Below are 8,891 nucleotides of genomic sequence, written 5' to 3'. Positions count from 1 at the left end.
AGCAGCCCTGCTTGGGAGGAATTGTGCAATTTTCTCAGTGAAGCTTGACAGGCAGATTTGCGCAATTCTGGAGCCCAACAAGCTGTCAGACAAGATTGCACAATTTCTAGAGGGAAGGCTGGTTCCCCACCAGAGTTGCACAATTTCTTGAGGGAGCTACTCAACCTGCAGCTGGACCAAGTCTAGAGAAACAACCTGTGAGGGGGACGCAACAAGCTCTCATGCACAGGCTAGGAGTCTGCTAGAAAATCACTGAAGCTTGTATACTTGACAAGGCAAGACATGCTACTATGGAAGGTTGGTAGGGAGGCTCCAAAACGAAGCTAAGGCAAAATTTTGGAGGGTGGTTGTAGCCACTACAACACCCTTCAATTCATATCAAATTAGATGATGTGTCTTGAGACCTTAGTACGAGTATATGGAATGTTACTGTTCCTTAGGTCGACGGATGCTCAAGAAATAAGAAAAATCAATGGCACTTGAAGTAGCAAAGGAACTTAGTTGGATGAAATATTTCTTTGGGAATTGAAGTTGCCTCATCTTATGTACATATTAGTTTTCATAGAGTTAAATATAATAAGAGGTTACTTTATAATATGCACTAATTTTAGGTAGTAGAGTTGCAACTTATGCATGCCAATTATGATAGAATGACAAACAGTCGAATCAAGTTCATGATAAGCTGGTGGGCATCTCATTTCTAGGTAGAATTTCTTGTTTGGAACCCGACACCCAATCCTAAATATAATTCCAACCTTGTTTTTTGCCTAATGCTCCTGTTGAAGCCTCGAAAATCGTTGCCTCAACATGGGGCAAAACCACTCGGTCCGACCTTGGTTGGCAACTCCTTTTCTATTTGGAGTAGTGGCTCTAACTAGGGATAATGAGACCAGTTTCCAAATCTATTAAAGCTTGTGCTAATGGGGTGATATGTGAGGTTTTAAAGTAATGTCTAAGCTAAAAGTAATCTAATCTAAACTAACAATCACATGCATTTTATCCTAATTTAAGCACTATCTAATTATAAATATACCTGGGATTTGAATCAATATATGCGATCTACAATAATGTCTGAAAGCAATTGGTAATAAAGATCATTCAATTATGATAAGAAGTGAATCCATTTTAACAATAATCATTTCGTATAAAAATTTAGCCGAAACGATTGTGTAAGATATATCGCATAAAGAATTATTCACATATTCAACATAAAATAAAGATCATCATCATATAGAAGTGCAATAATGGTAATCAATATTCATACTTTCATACACAAACAATTTGAGAAGAAATCATTGCTTAATACATAAGTAAAAAGGATTACGAGATAAAAGTACCATTTATAATACGTCTTACTCATGTGTTTTAGCAATATTGATTTATCTTTAGTCCATTCAACACCATCTAAGAGTACAAAAGTGCAATTTTGGTAGAGGATGCTAAATCATATAGAAAATAAATCATGTTCCATTAATTTCACCAGAACTTCCTCAAGGGACAAAAGTGCATGTTTCGAAGACTGTTTCTGATAAAATTCTAGACCCCTCTCTAAATGCATGAGAGGGATTTAAGTACTAAAACTATAAAACTAAAAATAGATTATTACAAAAATAGTTGAGGAGGTTTAAATGACCTGCCTCAATTTGTGCAAAAATAAAATCAAAATGGAAATAAACATGGTGACTAACTATCCTGCATTTGATCCTTCAGATTGCAAATATCCATCATGGGCTTGAGTTGTGTTGGTTGGTCGAATTCAGCTTTCAACTTTTCAGCGAATACGGCATCGGTCAGTGCTGGCGCCATTTTCTCCGTATAAGTGGTTAGGCATCACAGGGTCATCCATTGGCTGTGAGGCTTTACCAAATGTTGCCAATATGCCTCCCAGTTTAACCTCGTCATTTGCCTTATCACTTTTTCTTTTTCTGCCACTGCTTGTTTCCATTGTTGTTCAAGTTGTTTCGAATTAGGAAGGAAACCCGGAATGGATTCTGCCACAAGGTTGGCACTATGTAAATTTTCATTGATATTTTCTATGACACTATTTGCTGCAGCCACTGCGTCTGCTGTTTCCTTTTCTGCTTCTTTAAGCCGAGAATCCCAGCTCACAAATAGGATTTCCTTATGTGATTCTTCTAGCTTGGGCAGGTCGGCCTTTCTCCCATCTTCTGTATTTTGCCAGGCGATAAAATCAGAGACCTTTTTAAATATCTTGTTGTATTCAAGTCTCATTTCCATGACTTGACTTGTCAATTTATTGCTTGTTTCGTAATAAGATTTCCAATGTGAAATCTTTTGGCAGAATAATTCTTTCTGGTGCATCAACTGGAAGTTAAGACCAAGTGCTTCAGTAACAAACTGATCAATTTTTTTTATCGTCTTTGTGTAGATCAATTATTTCCTGTATCTGTGCTTCCTTCTTGGCGAAGCTAGTTTGATGGTCTATTTGCATCTGTTCAAATACCTGTTGAAGCTTGGCCAACCACATCTTTGCCTGCTGGTCAGATTTTACTTGCTGTAATTGTTGCTCAAGCAACGCTATTTTATCTTCCTTTTCTCTAAGAAACATTTTTATTTCTGTTGCTTTGTCTATGGTCGCTGTAGCGTAAGCACTTGCAAATTGTGAGAGTCTAGTAAGGTTGGCAGATGGGTCAACGGGCGAGTCTTTCTATAGAACATCCATTGGTTCATTTTCAGGGGTAGTAGTAGCTGTAGAGTCCAGTTTCCTTTTCTTTCTTTGTCTTTTCACCATGGCCTTATGTTGTGGGCTATAGAACACATCTAGAGGGGGAATTTCTTCAATCTCAAAATTATTTTAGAAGTGGGGGTGGCAGGGATGTGCTATACCTCTTGTGTATTTGCAGTCTCTTCCAATATAATTTCCAGAGTCGTTTTCTGTGTTGGAGTTTGCAACTCTAGCGCATGTTCCTTTGTGTTGAGACTTTTATTAAAATTATCCCACTCTTCCTCTAGATAATTACTAGGGGTTTTATTGGATGTGCGGAGGTAATGGGGATTTCAGCCTATCTGCTAGCTGAAGCTTCTTCAGTTATCTTCTGTGTAGATTGGGCTGTATCCTTTACTGACTCCATGCTTATGGTTTTTCCATTTTTCGATGACTGTTGTGATTCCCTGGTATATTTCTCTTGAGATTCTGCTCCAGAATCAGTCTTGGAATTTTCTTTGGTGTCACCTTCTATAGTCACATTGGGAGTAGGCTCCCTTATTGGTTCAATCAATAATTGGTCGTATGTCTTGAGATATTCATAGTTCCATGCAAAGACATTCTTGTATTTTTTCAACAAACCTATAAAAGCTGATTTTTCATCTGATGAAAGACCGAGACCTACGTTAATATTTTGAGGTTTTAAATCAGTCCCAAGATTGATCAATTCAAACCTCGGGGTTGAAATCTGAAGTTTTGAATTGGTGGATCGTTTATATTTGTCTTTAAGGTCATATAAATCTTCCAACTTAACAACATATTTTGGTATAGCATTAATGACTGTTTATTGTTTAAGTCGGTTATCATGCTGGTCCTCATCAACTATATGGTCATCATAAGATCCTTCTGAGGTCAAGAAGCTTATGATATCTGGATCATTATTAAAGACTCTCGAGTTGGTGATATTGTTAGGAATAGAAGGCCTAATAATTAAATCAATGGAAAATTAATCTGGGCCGTAATCTTCTGGTGGAATAAGCTTGGAAGCGACATTGGCTAGCAGATCAGCACTAGCGTTCTGGAGTCTTGGAATAGGGAAAATATTAAAAGCTGTAAAGTGGAGAGTCAGGTCTTGAACTAATGACTGATAATGTTTCAAATGTCCTGACAAACAATGTATAGTATTTCTCACTTGTTTTATGACAATCTCTAAATCTCCAAATACTTGGAGGTATTTAATGTTAAGGCCAATTGCTTTATACAAACCTTGAACTAGTGCCTCATATTCAACAGTGTTGTTTGTGCAATCGAATTCAAGTCTGCATGCTAGCATAGTTTTTCCCCCTCTGGGCTGACTAAGATGCAACCCACTCCTACTCCATCATTGGATTTAGATCCATCAAAAAATAATTTCCAAAATAAAGATTTAACTACAGGTTTATCTACAAAATTTAAACATTTAGAAGTGTTTGTTTGAGAAAAAATTTCAACTTGAGAGACAACAGAGTTTTCTAAGAAAGGAGAAGTATGAGCATTGGAATTTCCTAGAAATGATTCTACAGAATAATTTCCAATGATATTGTTGCTATACGCGACTGGTTCGTTTTCTCCTTCTAATTTTGTCACTATGAACTTTTGATGTTTCTTGCCATCAACCCTTATTTGATTTGGTTTGCTGTTATAGGGAAGCCACATGTGAGACCAGTCAGTCGTGAAATAACCATGAAGTTTTTCTGACCAATCTCTACTAAGGATTAAGCCATAGAATTCAGGAATGTCAGCTACAAGTATGTCAATGACTTGGAAAACTTTAGGGTTTGATGAAAGTCTGATGGTTACTTGGTTAAGTTCCCCAACAACTTCGACTTGAGAGTGATCTAACTGAACTATTCGTACAATAGATTTCTGAGGCTAAACATTCAACTTTGCACAAAACGTTTTGGGTAAGATGTTAGATGAAGCTCAAGAATCAACTAAACAGTTGTGTAAGTTTTTGTTAAAGGCTTCCAAATTAAGGAGAAATGGCGGAGTGTGGGATTTTGATCTTCCCCCAATTAAAGCTATATCAGCTGGATAAATTTTATTCAAAGAAGCACTAGGGGGTCTTCCCATTTCTTGGGTAGCTTGTGAGATCAAGGCAACAGGAAGTGGCGCAATAGATACTGCTTTAAGTCTTTGAGAAGTAACTTCTGATGATGTTTCAATTTACTAAGCTCATGAAATGTGATGTTACCCCTGGTCTTCTTCATATCATCAATAATATTATATTCCATTTCATCAGAAACTATCAAAGTTTTAGATGAGGGGTAAGGATCCAATTGAGTAGGTGTAGTTTGAGTGGATTTTGTTACAGATTTCTTACCTATTTCTTTATCCCTAGGGGGTGGCATTGAAGCCCTCTGTTTTGGATTTGTTTGTGACAATTCAACAAGATTTTTACTTAAGGTAGCGACAAGTAATGCTTCTTGAGTTTCTTCATTGGGAAGTATAAAATCCCACATCCCTTGTAACTCTGCTACTTCCTCATCGTTCGTTTGTTCTTCGTTTGTTGAAACTTCGTCCTCCTCTCCATCTGATTCAACATTTGATATGGCATTTGGGGGTTTAGGATCAGCAGGGGAATTCCTTTTAAATGGTATAAAAGTTTTCTTAGAGGAAGTCTCTGCTACCTATTTTTTGATATCAACCATTTCGTTAGACATGGTCTTGAGGACTTTCTTTAACCCTTCAAGATCAAAAGGATCTTTTGGTGGTTTCTTCTTAGAGTCATCTCTGAAGGTTACTTTCTTAGATCTCCATTCTTCTAATGCATTTTTATTTTCCACAGCTAGAATGCGTTTTTCCACAACTATTGCCTCTTTCATATTTTCTACCAAAGTTGGTTTAGCAACTCTATCAATGAAGATAGTTGTGTTTAATGGTAGAGTAGAGATGTACCATTCATTTTGGACCTCATTTCTAGGCTTAGATGCTGTTGGTGTCTTATTCAATAATTTATTGAAGCGAGAGTTGAAGTCCTCAATGGGATCCTTCTGTTCAAATTTCAAATTGGAGAGATCATTGATTAGGGTAGCTGTAGATCTATCATCTCCAAATTTAGTTAAAAATTGCTCCTGAAAAGCATCCCAACTGTTAATAAAACCTGATGGTAACGAAAAGTACCATGATCTCGCTGCTCTCTGTAAAGTGTATGAGAATAATCTTACATCTGCATATTCTTCCTCTACTTCATTCAAGTTAATGGACAACATAAAATTATTTATATGTTTCTCAGCTAATAGGCAATTAGCAAGATTGAATTTGGGCAACCATTTCTCTGGGTGTGCTGGTAATTGATGTAAAGGTCCAGCCATCCTAACAGCCCCTGGATTTGTCCATGGCCTTGGAGGATTCTATGCCATTGCTAGTATGTGGGTAGGGGAAGGTGTAGCAGTAGTGTTTGAAGGTGATTAGGCAGAGGAAGATGTAGCTCTTGTACCTGTGTGAATCACGATCTGGAGTGGTGAGGTGGATGATTGATCTTGTGATGGTATAGATGGAATGAATGAAGATGATGATAGAACCTCGCTGTGAGATTCGGATGGTGTTTTCTTAGCTCTCTTTCGGCTTGGCAAAGGAAATTCGAACAAAGGAATTCCAAACTTTTCGCTCTGTGCTCTAGTCAATCGTTGAGATGGAGTGAACTGAGAGGTAACACTATCCCGGGATAACTCAGATTCTTCTTGAGATAGCGAAATCCCCTGTAATTTATGAATAAAATATTGAACTTCAGGGGCTTCAGTAAAAGAAGAATGATTTGGCTTGTTTGGGATTTCAACAACGGGTTGTATAATATTCTGTGCAACTTCTCACTTAGGATCAGGGGATTTGGAAGACTTTTAAGAAGTTGAAGGTGAGGGTGAGGGAGTTTTACTCTTAGAATGGCCTATTAATTTAGATTTACCTGCCATTCACAGTTAGGCCCTCCTTCTAGCGCCAAAATGTTGAAGCCTCGAAAATCATTGCCTCAACATGGGGGAAAACCACCCGGTCCGGACCTTGGTTGGCAACTCCTTTTCTGTTTGGAGTAGTGGCTCTGACTGGGGATATTGGGACCAATTTCCCAATATATTAAATGCTTGTGCTAATGGGGTGATATGTGAGATTTTAAAATAATGTCTAAGCTAAAAGTAATCTAATATAAACTAACAATCACATGCATTTTATCCTAATTTAAGCATTATCTAATTATAAATATACCCGGGATTTGAATTGATATATTCGATATACAATAATGTCTGAAAGAATTTGGTAATAAAGATCATTCAATTGCGATGAGAAGTGAATCCATTCTAACAATAATCGTTTCATATAAAAAGTTAGCCAAAACGATTGTGTAAGATATATCACATAAAGAATTATTCACATATTCAACATAAAATAAAGATCATCATCATACAAAAGTGCAATAATGGTAATCAAGATTTAGAATTTCATACACAAACAATTCAAGAAGAAATCATTTCTTAATACATAAGTAAAAAGGATTACGAGATAAAGGTACCATTTATAATTCGTCCTACTCATATGTTTCAACAATATTGATCTATCTTCAGTCCATTCAACACCATCTAAGAGTACAAAAGTGCAATTTCAGTAGAGGATGCTAAATCAGATAGAAAATAAATCTTGTTCCATTAATTTCACCAAAATTTCCTCAAAGGGACAAAAGTGCATGTTTCGAAGACTGTTTATGATAAAATTCTGGACCCCTCTCTAAATGCATGAGAGGGGTTTAAATACTAAAACTATAAAACTAAAAATAGATTATTACAAAAATAGTTGAGGAGGTTTAAACAACCTACCTAATTTTGTACAAAAATAAAATCAAAATGGAAATAAACAAGGTGACTAACTATCTTGCATTTGATCCTTTAGATCACAAATATCCATCATGGGCTTGAGCTGTGTTGGTTGGTCGACTTCAGCTTTCAACTGTCCAGTGAATACGACATTGGTCAATGCTGGTGCCATTTTCTCCATAGAAGTGGTTAGGCATCGTAGGGTCATCCATTGGTTGTGAGGCTTTACCAAATGTTGCCAATATGCCTCCCAGTTTAACCTGGTCGTTTGCCTTATCACTTCTGCTTTTTCTGCCACTACCTGTTTCCATTGTTGTTCAAGCTGTTTCGAATTAGGAAGGAAACCCGGAATGGATTCTGCCACAAGGTTGGCACTATGTAAATTTTCATTGATATTTTCTATGACACTATTTGCTGTCGTCGCCGCATCCACTGTTGCCTTTTTTACTTCTTTAAGTCGAGAATCCCAGCTCGCAAATAGGATTTCCTTATGCGATTCTTCTAGCTTGGGCAGGTCGGCCTTTCTCCCATCTTCTGTATTTTTCCAGGCGATAAAATCAAAGACCTTTTTAAAGATCTCGTCGTATTCAAGTCTCATTTCCACGACTTGACTTGTCAATTTATCGCTTGTTTCGCAATAAGATTTCCACTGTGAAATCTTCTGGCAGAATAATTCTTTCTGGTGCATCAGCTGGGAGTTAAGACCAAGTGCTTCGGTAACAAACTAATCAATTTTTGGATCGTCTTTGTGTAGATCAATTATTGCCTGCATTTGTGCTTCCTTCTCGGCTAAGCTAGTTTGATGTTCTATTTTCATATGTTCAAATACCTGTTGAAGCTTGGCCAACCGTATCTCTGCCTACTGGTCGGATTTTACTTGTTGTAATTGTTGCTCAAGCGACACTATTTTATCTTCCTTTTCTCTAAGAAACATTTGTATTTCTGTTGCTTTGTCCATGGTCGCTGTAGGGTAAGTACCTGCAAACTGCGAGAGTCTAGTAAGGTTGGCAAATGGGTCAATGGTTGAGTCTTTCCATAGAACATCCATTGGTTCGTTTTCAGGGGTAGTAGCAACTGTCAAGTCTAATTTCCTTTTCTTTCTTTGTCTTTTCACCACGGCCTTATGCTGTGAGCTATATAACACATCTAGAGGGGGAATTTATTCAATTCTCAAAATTATTTCGGAAGTGGGGGTGGCAGGGATGTGCTCTACCTCTTGTGTATTTGCAGTCTCTTCCACTGTAATTTCTAGAGTCATTTTCTGTGGTGGAGTTTGCAACTCTGGTGCCTGTTCCTCTGTGTTGAGAATTTTATTAAAATTATCCCACTCTTCCTCTCGATTGATTACCAGGGGTTTTATTGGATGTGTGGAGGTAGTAGGGATT

The sequence above is a fragment of the Pinus tabuliformis genome, chromosome 6, assembly GCF_031772625.1.
Source record: "Pinus tabuliformis cultivar Carrire ecotype Pingquan chromosome 6, CPIR1, whole genome shotgun sequence".
Taxonomy (NCBI): domain Eukaryota; kingdom Viridiplantae; phylum Streptophyta; class Pinopsida; order Pinales; family Pinaceae; genus Pinus; species Pinus tabuliformis.
The sequence above is the reverse complement of the archived record's forward strand: the minus strand, read 5'-3'. Positions refer to the sequence as shown.